This window comes from Panthera leo, chromosome D1 (genome assembly GCF_018350215.1).
Source record: "Panthera leo isolate Ple1 chromosome D1, P.leo_Ple1_pat1.1, whole genome shotgun sequence".
NCBI lineage: Eukaryota > Metazoa > Chordata > Mammalia > Carnivora > Felidae > Panthera > Panthera leo.
Window position 1 is genome coordinate 46400992 of NC_056688.1, and position 13446 is coordinate 46414437.

The 13446-nt window shown below is 40.2% G+C and overlaps 1 pseudogene; it reads left to right on the forward strand.

Annotated features, from left to right (window-relative positions):
• The first annotated feature begins 221 nt into the window (after window positions 1-221).
• On the forward strand, window positions 222-1177 carry LOC122201183 (annotated as a pseudogene).
• Window positions 1178-13446: the final 12269 nt, after the last annotated feature.

A 13446-nucleotide genomic window follows, 5' to 3' on the forward strand; every position in this document is an offset into this window, starting at 1 on the left:
GATAAATATTCACTGAATGCTGACTAGCTGAGGCACAATTCAAGGACCACAACAACTTCAAGACTTAAGTAATCTTATCACTCCCTTTTAATCAATGAAAGCAAGAAATGAGGTTCAGAGAGGCTGAGATTTGCCTGAAGACATACAGTTGGCAAATGGTAGAGCCCAGAATTGAACCCGGCTCTGTACCCTAGTTCTCTCACAAAACTTTGTCTTAATCCATGGATAATACCAGAAGTGATGCCACTTTCTCAAGTAATCCCAATTTTCAGATGGGAAATCCTCCACAGCAAAAAGATACTGTACAAAGATGTTTAACAAATATGTCTTGCCTTTCCTCAGCTGCCACTAAGGTCCTGGGTCTCTCTGGGGAAGCTAAGTGTGTGTTGGGGTGAGGCCTTCACTTCATCCGGTGAGTAGCACTGTGCCCAGCAGCACCCGCTCAGCGCTCACCGGCCCATAGCCTCCTTCTCACAGCTCGCCGGCATCTCCTCAGCCCTCAACCTGTACCACGATGCGGTGACAGTCACAGAGGATAACAACGCCCTCACTGAAGCATCACGTGTAAATGCTGAACCTTTCTGGCCAGGCTTGTTTGCAAAGGCAGGCCCTGGCCAGTGTCAACATCGGGAGCCCCATCTGCAGTGTAGGGGCTGGTGGACCTGCCCCAGCATTTGGCGCTGCACCAGAGGGAGGTCCCACCCCCTCCACCACCGCTGCCCCAGCTGGCGAGAAGGAGGTGGAAGCAAAGAAAGAAGAATCGGAAGAGTCTGATGATGACATGGGCTTTGGTTTTTTGACTAACCTCTTCTGTAACCTGTTCAGCGAAAAGCTGAACTCTTAAAAAAAAATGTGTCTTGTCTTTTAAGTCTTGTCACACTTCCTGCAATTTTGTAAACTCATCCATTGCAAAAGTGATGTTTTGATTCTTTGCCCTTTCTGACAACCAGAACAGAAAGAGACTCTCCTTCCATTACTTGGCTTGAGGCTTCCTTCTGCTTCTGCCCAAAGCAGGCTGTGGTTAGCACTCACTGTTTAACCTCTTCCTCCTGCAAGTCCTTTTTTGAAGTAGAGCCTTTCTTTTCTTTTCTTTTCTTTTCTTTTTTCTTTTCTTTTTTCTTTTCTTTTCTTTTTTCTTTTTTTGAGACCACTTTGACACCATGGACATTCTGTAATCCTAAATTATCAAGCCAATCACTTAAAAAGAAAATGAACAAATGTGTGTGACAACCCTACCCCATTTTAAGGCTTCATCATCTACCACCACATCTCTGACTCCAGCTCTAGTCTTGAATCGCTGATGAGACTCAGTTCATCCTGTCATTAGGATCAGTTTCTACTGCACAGAGTACTTGATGATTTTTTAAAAGTTGAAAGTTTAATGCTTTATTCTTCATAGAAATGAATTAAGTGTGAATGTCAAAATAGCACTAGCATCAAAATGACGTTAAGAAAATGTCATATACCTAGTACCCAATTCTGACTACCCAGCTTTGCCCCTAGCCAGTCACTTGCTGTCAGCTTTAGACACTTCCTGTGCATCCCGCACTATTAACTGGCCCTGCCTCTTCCAGAGGACTCTCTAGTGGTTCTTAATCTAGGGTTGTCATTCAGATTGAGAGCTTTGGAACCAAACTGCCTCAGTTCAGATTCCTCCATTACCACTCTCTGTGTGACCTTGGAAAGTTATTTAACTTCCCTGTGACTCATTTTTCTTGTTTGTTAAGTGGGGAAAATGATACCTATTTTATAAGGTCGTTGTGACATCAAATACTTGAAATGCTAGTGCTTGCAAAGGTCTTCTAACATGGGTTGGCATATTGTAAGCATGTAGTTAATGTTACTTATTAAGACAAGTGGAGTTGTCTGTCCATCGTGTCACCCCAAGAGCCAGTAGTCAAGATCTATTTCTTAAAAATAATTTAAAATTTTAGTGATTTTCCTGTAGTATTTATTGGCATTGCTGAGTAATTTTTAAAAAATTGCACACGCATAGTAGTTTGCCTACAATTATATATTCAATAGACTTTTATGGGCTTGCCTAGAAACCTTAATAATACTATGCAAACACATATACATACATATATATATATACACACACACACTGTGCAAACACATATACATACATATATATACACACACACACACACACCTACCTATCTATTTACATGTATTCACATATTTTTTTTGCAGTGGATTTTTGGGCAACACTTTTTATGTAATATATCTGGTTTATTTTATAAATTTATTTTTCCTGTTATTGATTTTTCATTTCCAAAGGTTGGCTGGTAAAGCACTGTCAAGACTCAGTGTGGTCCTGAGTAGCATGCCCAAGATTTTGTATTTTATTCCCTATATGATGAGGAGTCGCCCATGACTTCAGAGGAAGACAGTGTCACAGTCTAACATGATTTAGGGAGTAGAGCAAAGGCTGGTCTGATTAGGTCTTGGAGTCAAGGAGGTCAGTTAAGAAGCTGTTGGAACAACCCAGATTGAGAGTGTCAAGGTGCCAGATGAGAGGAGATACATGTGAGAATACTTTGGGGTAGTATTAAGAGGACTCAAGAATGACGTGGTGAGAGGGGGCCCCTGGGTGGCTCAGTCAGTTGAGTGTCTCACTTCAGCTCAGGTCATGATTTCACGGCTTGTGAGTTCAAGCCCCACGTTGGGCTCTGTGCTGACAGCTGGAGCCTGGAGCCTGCTTCCGATACTGTTTCCCTCTCTCTCTGCCCCTAATCCACTCGCATTCTGTCTCTGTCTCAAAAATAAACATTAAAAATACAAAATAAAAAGAATGAAGTGGTGAGAGAAATGGAGGACATAGTTCTAAGGAGTTATATTTTGGGTGAATGGGAGAATGGTGAAACCATTAAGACAGACTTCTCTATTGCTTTCTAAATACAGAAGGGATGCAAAAATTTCCAGGAGATGGAGATAAACTGTGAAAAGTCAGGATACAGGATACAACACAAGCCTCTTCCTCAACTCAATAAACAAACAAACAAACAAACAAATAAGTCTATGCGCATCCAGTATTTTTGACATTTGAATATAAAACTAAACAAAAATGGAAGGACAGAAGAAGAAGGAGAGGAGAAGAAGGAGGAAAGGGAGAAGAATAAGGTGAAGAAGAAGAAAAAGGGGAGGGGGAAAGGAAGGAGAGAAGGAGGAGAAAAGGAAGAACATTATAGTGTTGGTAATGGTTTTCACTGATGATCCATTTGATAGTGATAATCAAGCATATTAAATGTTATATTTCAAGGAGTGTTGGGAAGATGCTAAGTTTGTAACAACACACTCCTTCATCTCTGCAGATGTGGAAGATTTCCTCTCCCAATAGAAGAGCCAGAAACTTGTTTGGAAAGACCCAAACGAGGCCACAAGCACCCCAGCTACATCCTTTCCAAGATGCTAATGCTTTCTACTTTCATCTAAGTCTTTCATCCAAGACTCCCAAGCCTGTGTGTTCAGCGAGCAAAGAACGAGATGGAAGGGCTGCCCTGGTCTGAGACTACATGGGCAGCCAACCATGCAGAAGGGAGCGGCTGAGGCCTCCAACCCAGAAATGGTGTGCTCTACACAAGACTACATTCTCTTCCCACCTCCTTCCCAAATACTCCCCTGGCATAGGGAGTTTCTGACAACGAGAATGAAGCTTTCTTATGTTGTGTCTATGAGTTTTGTCACCATATTTTCTAAGTCAGAACTCTAGATGTATGACAAATACAGTCATACTAATGGCAACTAAAGGACAGGATTATTTTTTTAAGATTTTATTTTTTTAAGTAATCTCTACACCCAACATGGGGCTCGAATTCACAATCCTGAGATCAAGAGTTGGACGCTTTTCACAGTGAGTCAGTCAGCTGCCCCAAAGACAGGGTATTTTAAAGACATTGAAAAATCTAGTGTATGTGGTTGAAACACATCAACTGAAAGACTGGTTCTACAAATATTTATTTGATACCTATTAGGTTCCAGGCATGGTCCTAGGTGCTGGCGATAGAATGGTGAACAAAATACACAACATGTTATATAATGGGAAGGGGGAAGCCACTGGGCAGTGTGTTGGGATTTAGGATCTGGTTCATTAAGTTAAAGATATGATCCAAAAAGAACATGACTGGGTATGTAATTATACTGCAGATCTTTAACTTCTATTTGAATCCCAAAAAATTCAAATGGATTTTAACTTTTAACCCTGCCTGACTAATCAGTGATATAATCTCTGTAACCCCTAGTGGGAAATCATGTCTGCCTTCTCTGACTCCCCTGCACTTCCTTTGGTGGTCTGAAAAGTACTGGATCATTCTCTCCTATGTTTTAATTGTTTACATATATGTCTTGTCACCCTTTGTAGACTCCTTCAAAGAAGATTGCTTTTGCTTATCTCTCCAGGTCCCTTGCCTGACACTGCCCTTAATTTCCTCCCCTCTCCTCCCCCATTTACCACACATTGATGTTCCTTCCATGAAGAACTTTTTGCTAGTCTCTCTGTGTGCCAAGTTCTTTCTAGACCATTTCTTCTGATGGAACACCCTTTCCTTTCTTTGCTTTGCAGAACTATAACTCTTTTTGGAAGAATCAGCTCAGAAGTTACTTCCTCAGTTAAGCCATTCTTGACTTCTCTGGGTCATGCCCTCTGGCCCTTGGAGGGCTCTAAGCATATCTCTGTTAGCTCACTTATCATCCTGTTTTATTTTTCACTGTTTGTTTACAGGTCTATAAGTCCTGGGGCAAAGTCCTCATTTCATTCATCTAGATCTCTGGGGCCTTGCACCTTTGCCTGAAAGAGGCCTTCAGTGAAAGTTGCTGAATAACTTACCTTCTGAATTGACAGGGAGACAGCTACCTGACTCTAAGGCCCTCCTTTATACCTACCTCTCCCACATTCATTTGTCCTTGCTAGACATTTCCTCCAGAGCTAGCTGGAAGGCACTGAGACTTATATCAGAACACAAATGTTATGTAGTAGATAGAGCACTGGATAAAGAACCTAGAGACCTATATTCTAGTTCCAACTCACTCTGCAATTAGTCCTGTGACCTTTGCAAATCATATCAACTCCCTAGGTCTAGGTTTCTTCATTCATAAAGTAGAAGTTGAACTCAATCCAGAATTGTACCTAAAATTTTTTTTTCCTCCAGTGATAATTTCAGTCAAATGGTGGTGGCCTTCCAGAGAACTTTGTTGAAGATTGTGAAGTTCAGGTGGAAAAAAAAAAAAAAAAAAAAAAAGACACTCAGCTGGAAAGAAAACAGTGCCTGTTTGGACCATTTAGCACAGAAGTGAGAAGTTCCTATTTGCTACCAGTGAACTGAAGAGGTCTTTGAATTCCTTTTAGCTCAAACACTCCACATGTCATGATACATGTAAAATTATGTATAAAGTCAGTTCAATTTTGCTCAGACACTTGCCAAGGATCTACTGCATGTTATGTACTGTGTACTGCAAGATAAAAAGAAGAATAAATAATGCATGGTCCTTGTCTGTAAGGGATTCTGGGTGATACGTAGAGGTAGGTAATAAGTATTATCTTCATTAAGCAAATAAGAACTGGGAGTCCACCAATGAGTGGAGGAATTGGGTCTCAGACTAATATGATTCTAAGTGCTTTACACTTTTTCACTATACCTCTCTATCCTTCATTTAAAAGAGAAAAGGAAAGGAGATACTGAACTAAAAGCTTGAGTATTTCCCATGTCTGGTACATCATAGCAGAGGTCCGAGATAGAATGGACAGTGTTAGCAACCTGGGGGAAGAAGTAGAAAAGGCAACAGAAAAATCCAGAAAACAAATTTCATCTGGTGCATGAGGGTTGGTCTTGGCTGCTGCACAGGAAGACTTCATCGGGTCATATTTGCTGTAAGCATGTTTCTTCATGTCATATGTGCCTGGATTCTAAGATTTTCTGTCCCTTTAACAGTGATGGGGTTGGGGAGACACAATTACCTTTCTGGGAGGAAACAGTGCAGGATAACTACTCAAATCAAATCCCACTGATAACATATCAGGCCATAGCCTTGTGCCATGATGGTGTCCACTAAACACCACCGGAGAACATGGCCCTGTGCACTTAAGAGGTTTTGAGGAGAACTTTTATATCCATTTGGTTTGAAAATGCCACTATTTTCCAAGTACTAAATTTTTCTAACTAGTGAGATTTTTCTAAGTGATGGCAGATGGCTGTTTTCTAGGCCATGTGGATGCATCTTGATGGAGGGGGAAAGGGGGGGCCATAAATCCAGAGTGTGTTCTCTGGGTTCCACATGTTCAGATTCTTAATAGTGACCAGGCCCTGAGAAATTTGTTCATGTTGCTACACTCACATAAGACAGGCAGCCATGAAGAAAAGGAAGTTGCTGATTTATAATGAATTTTCACATGGTAGGCAATGCACACAGCAGTAACATCAAATGCTCCAGTAAAGTTAGCTAGTAAGGGTACCCCCTTCACAGTACTGAAAGATCTGAGAAACCAGCCAATATTCCGAAAGTCACTAAGGGAGAACCCAAAGTTATAAAACAGAAGATTCAATGAACTGAGCATAATATTTATTTTTGGCTGCAGTAACCTTAAATCTAGACGGGAGCTAGACGGGACCAATGTCATGTTAGCCAACTCTTTCATTTCACAAAAGGGGAAACTAAGGCCCAGAAATGGGAACTGACTTGCCCAAGCCCACATCATTTATTCACTTTTCTTTTCATCCTACAAACATGTACAGAGTGCCAACCAAAAGTAGAGTTTCATTCTAAGCACAGTGGAGCCTTTCATAAGCTTAAAAGTCTAGTTTAGGAGGTGGATATGAATAGAACCAGTCTCATACAGTGTGATTAGTGCTTTTAGACAGGGGCTGGCAAAGATTTTCTGTTAAAGGCTAAACAGTAAATATTTTTAAGCTGTGCAGGCCATATAATCTCTGTTGCAACTACCAAACCCCATTGTTGCAGCACAAAAGCAACTATAAACAAGATGTAAATGATAAAAGTGCCTGCATTCCAGTAAAATTTTATTGCCACTGAAATGTAAATTTAATATTAGATTCACATGGCATGAAATATTACTCTTCTCTTGATTTTTTTTCAACCATTTAAAGATGTAAAAATTATTCTTAACTCATGAGCCTACAAAAATGGCAGCAGGCTGGAGTTAGCCTGTGAGCTGTGGTTTGCTGACCCTTATCTTAGATGAACAGAAGTTCCAAATGAATTTTTCACCATCCCTGAAAGTATGATCTAGTTGGTGATCAGATTCTTTCTACATGACTAAAAAGGGGGAAAAAAGAGTAGATACTTGTCAGTGCCACTTGAAAAGGCAGGGTCATAGAGGTGGGTGCTAGTCACAAAGAACAGTAAAAGGATGAGAAGAGTTCATCCCCATCCTGCCTCTGTTCCCAATTAAAGTCTGAATGCCTTCATAATCTTTTTTTTTTTTCCTTGCCATTTGCAACTACATGGATGGAACTGGAGGGTATTATGCTAAGTGAAATTAGTCAGAGAAAGACAAAAATCATATGAATGCCTTCATAATCTTGAGACAACTTTAATTCATTTCCCTTTCACATTACAGAGACTCTTAGTTTTGGGTGGTTTAAAGATGTAGATACCTCTGCAGAAGAGCTGGCCCTTTCTAGGGTTTCCACATAACAATGTTTAGAGGGCATCAAATGGCTATATGAAACTCAGTCTTTGCAGGGGTCAGGTGATGTTTCAACAGCATTAGGGTGCCCTGCATGTAGCCATGTGGGAAGATTGACAACCTGCCCCTAACAGATGTAAGCACACGGGCAGCATCTTCTCAATCTTTGAATGCCTTGCCCTTCAGAGCAGAGTTTGGCATTTCAGAATTACTAGGTTTTGTCATGGCAGTTTCCCTGATGAAAAGGGAAAGTGCGCTTTCCCTTTTTGGGAGAATTTTCTGGGTCTCAGTTTCCTCGCCTGTAAAAAAAAATCATAATAATATCACCTACATCAAAGGTTTTTATGAGATCACGTATGTGATAATACCCTGTAAACGGACTAACACTACACGAACCACCACTTGCTTCCATCCCTACCATCTCCACACTCAGTAAGTCCACTTTATTTTGGGGGGCCTCACTTTCTTTCTCTCAAAAACCAGAAGGGTGAATTCAATGCTTCTGAGTTTCCTTCCAATTCTACCACTCTGGCCCTGTGCCTTATTAGGAAAGGAGTTTTTCATTATTAGGTGAGCGGTCTTACATTTATGATTGAGGGTAAAGGGCAGGAACAAAGAAGTCAGATATGGAAAAACAACAAAAAAGAGAAAATTAGAAGGGAGCCTTGGCCCCATACAGGGAGTAATACTAAGTGTCCTCCTCATTTGGTGGCCAGGATAGAATGTCTGTTTCCTTAAAAAGCAAAAGGTCATGTTCACTGGCATAGTCTTGCTTTGCTCTACATGTGGAATGCTGAGTTTGGGAATCTCATCAATCTTTCTTTTCCTTACTTATCAGAGTCAATCAATACTTGGAAATGTTAATGAGATTGTCTATCCAGCAATTTTTTAACAAGGGGCTCACTGCCCAATTAATTTAATGTGTAATATACACATTGCTATGTCATGCTTTTTTTTTTTTTTTTTTTTCCTGCTGGGAGTGATGACTTCCACAAAGCAGACTATGTCCCATAACACCAGGGTCCTGCACAGATTTTTCCCTTCTTTGTCTCATTTTCCACTTTCATAAAGGACTATGTAAGTCCATTGACCAGTAGATGAAAGGATGTCTTTCCCTCTGAGGAAAGTGACCTTGTTTTTAATAAGCCAGTGTGGGATGGGAGTGGGCATAGGGCTGGGCTGGCAAATGAGGGGCAGGTGAGGCAAGTGGGGAGATTAGAGAAACCTGTTTCTCTCCTTCCTCCACACTCCCGGCTTGAGGTGTTTAAGGAGGGGCAATGAAGATCCAAACCCATGACCTATCCTGTGGCTCTAAAGGTTGTCTTCTACATAGGCAGATGGATTTTGGTAGGGCTTTCTGCTGTACTAGACATCTGTGGTGTCCATGAAAGGATTCTAGGCCTCTAACAGGCAAATTGGAAGCCCTATGAATTCTTTTGTGACCTATATATCATAGGCCCACAGAGATAAAATAACTTACAAAAGAATATATGGTAGATCAGAGTTTCCCACAACTATATAAGAACCTAAGAAACACTTTTCAAGATATTTGGATATTCAACACATGTTATCAAAAACCAGAAATATCCCAACTAAGTATCTTTTGCTAACCTTAATTATCTCTGAATTAACAATTTATCGTCCTATGCATATACCCCAAGATTCCCCATCCCTGTGCTTTTATTCAAACTATTTTCTCTACTTTAAAGATCATTCCCTTAGCAATGAGCACAACTGGTCCAAATCCTATGTGGTTCAAGTCCCATTTCAAGTACTGATTTCTTTATAAAGACTTCTCTTTTTCATTTGGTTCTTGTTATAGTTATTTTTTTATGACTTTATGTTTTGCCCCTCCCCCCATTAGGGTATCCATTCCTTAAGGCCTCAAAGGCCTTCATATTTCCTCATGTTAAAGATGATTCCTGGTTCAGGTCTGTTAACAAAGAAGCCATTAAAAGAAAAAAAATCTGTTGATCATTTGTTTAACCAGAACACAATATCCAATATCTACACATCTACAAATGGAATGCTTACACTATTTAGAAGTCTGACCACAATAAAAATGTTAACAAAGAATTCAATTCAAAATAAACAACAAACTTCTAGAAGATTTCCTGAGTTCAACACATTCCAACTAAGTTTTGCACCTTCTGCATATTTATCCAAACAGCTGAATAATAAGCTTGAGGCATGGCAAGGTCTTCAGTCATCAAGAAAGATTCAATTATATTCAGAGTGTTCCAAAGGAGGAGCACAGACTAATATTTCGAGAAGGCTTTCAACAAGACTGATTGAACTAAAATGTTTTCCTGAATAAATATTACTTATAGAAAAAATGCATGCCCCATCTCCAACCTGGTTTATGAACTCTTTGCCGTAATTCCTTATCTCCCCAAATCATTAAGAAGGAGGAAGATGTGAAATGTGCTACAGACTGAATGTTTGTATCTTCCTCAAGTTGATATACTGAAATCCTAATCCCCAATGTGATAGTATTAGGAGGCAGGGCATAATTTGGGAAATGATTAGGTAATGAGGGCAGAGCCCTCATGAATGGGATTAGTGCCCTTGTAAGAAAAGGCCAAGAACCAGTTAGCCCTTTTACTGCCATTTGAAAACCAGGAAGTTGGTTCTCACCACACACCAGATCTGCCAGAGCCTTGGTTTTGGACTTCTCAACCTCCAAAACTACGAGAAATGAATTTCTGTTAGCAGCCTGATTGGACTAAGAATGTTTTGTACCTGCTATGACCGTGATGCTTTATAGACACAATCTCAATCTAATCAGCAACCCTATAAGGCAGGTATTATACACAGTTTTCTTACAATGACAAAACGAGGCTGAGAAGGGGTTAAGTATCTCCTCCAAGGTCACAAGAGCTAAAAGTAGACCTACATCCAAACCTAGGTCCAATTGGTTTCAAAGTTTATGCTTATGCACTGTACAATGCTGCCTTCTGGTAGTATTTTCATAGCAATACAAATAGATAAGAAAAATTAGTTCACATAAAAAAATTTTTTTAATGGAAACTCAGTGTGGTGTCATAAAACAAAACATTGGGCCAGGTGATAGAACATTGTATGACTTCAGCTAAGACACTCCATCTCAAAATCATAAAAGCAGACTGTAAATGCCTCAAAACGCATCTTGAAAATCACTTACCGCTTCTCAGTCTTCTCCCTTTGCAGAAGAGGAATTTGAGGCCTAGTCACAAACTTGCCTACAGTCACACAAGAGTACAATTTAGGTTTATCAAAGCAATCTAGGAGTCCTTCCACACTGTGTTTTGTCTCTCCTCCCTAGGCCTTGGTTTCCTCATTTTTAAAGCAAACCTCCAAGACTATGTTCTCTTAGTTAAGGGTATTATAGACTGACTGGGTGGCTTAAACAACAAACATTTATTTCTCACTGTCCTGGAGACTAGAAGTCCAAGATCAAGGCCCAATCTAGTGTCCAGTGAGGGAACTCTTCCTGTTTGCAAATGACTGTTTTCTTCTTGTATCCTCACACAGCTGAAAGAGAGAGAGAGAGAGATCATCTCTCTTTTTACTTTGCTTCTTGTTTTTTTTTCTTTTTTTAATTTGAATATAGTTGACACATAATGTTACATTAGTTTCAGGTATACAACATAGTGATTTAACAAGTTTATACATTATGCTATGCTCACTGCAAGTGTAGCTACCATCTGTCACCATACAAACGAATTATAATACCATTGACTACATTCCCTATGCTATACCTTTTATTGCCATGAGTTGCTCATTCCATAACTGGAAGCCTGTATCTCCCACTCCTTTTCATCCATTTTGTTCATTCCCCCCACACTGCTCCCCTCTGATGACCATCAGTTTGTTCTTGTGTTTCTTCTTGTAAGGGTACTAATCTCATTCACAAGGGCTCCATTGTCAAGACTTAACTCCCAGTTACTGCCCCACCTCACAAAGATCAAGGATTTCACATATGAATTTTACAGGGACACAAACATTCAGTCCATAACATGTGGGTCTACTTAGACTGTGCTATACAAATGTAGAGGATTTTATTATGATTTCATAGTGCATACCTATAAAGCGAGAAGTCTCAAAGGTACTATGAAAGACCAGACAGCCTCTGGCCTATGGGTGGGTGGGGCAGAGAAAGAGAGAGAGAAGAGGAGGGAAAAAGGGGTCCTAGAGAGAAACCTGTCCTTAGGGCTGCCTTAGATCCTAATAATATGCATGAGTGAGTTTCTGTTGTTTATAACAAAAACAAAAAAAAACCAACTAACTAGAAAATAGAGAAAAATCTTGATCTAAATTAACTCTTTCCAGAGCATCAAAAGATACTCTGGTATAGTGTATACAGGTAGAAACACCCAAATGCTAGCATTCTGAAAAAAGTTACATAATTCACCAAAAAAAGAGCATTTAATCCTGGACCTCTCCTCAGACCTTCAATCTCACTCTTCCACCAAAATAACTATTATTAATGTAACAAGGCAAAAATGGCCAGCATGTGAGGTTTGGCTCAGTAAAGCAATGATGCAACAGCCTTCCTTCTTCCTTACTGCATCTGGCTCATGTGTGTTTCCCACAGGTACATTTTTTGGCCTAGATCATCAGGGGAGTGTTTTGCTTAGCAACTGATAGGCTTTCATTGAAATACCTCTCCACTTAGAGGGAAAAGACTTGCCTATGTCACCTTAGAAGTTAATATATTAGCAGCTAGAAGGGTATGAACAATGTTTCCCAAAATATTTTCCTTGGGACCCTATCCCTGTGAGATGCCATGTGACATAAGTTTCCAAGATCAAGTAAGTTTGAGAAATGCTGACTTCTGTTATCACTTCTTAAAGAGTCATTAATGTACATGAACGTGTTAAAATTCTTCTTTGCCGCTCTTCCTCTATACCAGATTTCTCAATTCAAAGTGCCTCAGGGCTTGGCTTTGGGCCTTAGAATCCCTACATTCTCCCTAGGTGATCTCTCCAGCTCCATGACTTTAAATACCATCTCTATGCCAGTGATTTCCCAATTTATATCACAAACCTTTCTCCTAAGCTCCAGACTCATAGATATGTAAGATATGTCTACTTGATAGCACTTCTTATATGTGTAATTGGTATCTTGAACTTAATGTGGATAAAACAATCCCTTGATTTCCTTCACCCCTGTAAGCCTTTGCTTCCCTAGTCTCTCCCTGCTCTGTCAATAATACCACCATGTAGTTAACTGCCCAAGCCCCAAAACTAGAAGTCATCACTGTCTTCTCTCTGGTCTCCAATTTCCCACATTAACCCATCAGGAAGTGCTGTTGTCTCCACTCCTGAAAAACATGCTGAAGCCATCCACATCTATGTGCTCTGCCAACCCCATCATCGTCTCCCAGGTGAACTACTGTGAGAGGCTCCTAATTGGTCTCCACTTGTAATCTTGGCCTTTAAATTCCATTCGCTATGCAACAGCCAAGGAGATTTCTTTTTCAAATTGTATTATGACAGTGTGCTAAGGCTTAAGACCCTTCATCTTGCTTTCCATAGCACCAATGATCAAATCTTCCTTCTTACCATGGCCTGTAAGATCATACCTTCTCACATGCATACAGTTTCCCATACAGTTTCTCAGTTCCAGCCACAGAGGCTCTTTTTCTTCCTCCGATATGCCGAACTTTCTCTTGCCTTGAGTCTTGTGGACTCATTGTTCCCTCTGCCTGCTGGGTTTCCCCACTTCCAGCTCTTCCCTATAATATCACCCCTTAATGTCTTCAGAGTCCCTACCATTATTTGAAAATCTTATTTGCTTGCCTGTTCATTCACTTTTCTTGG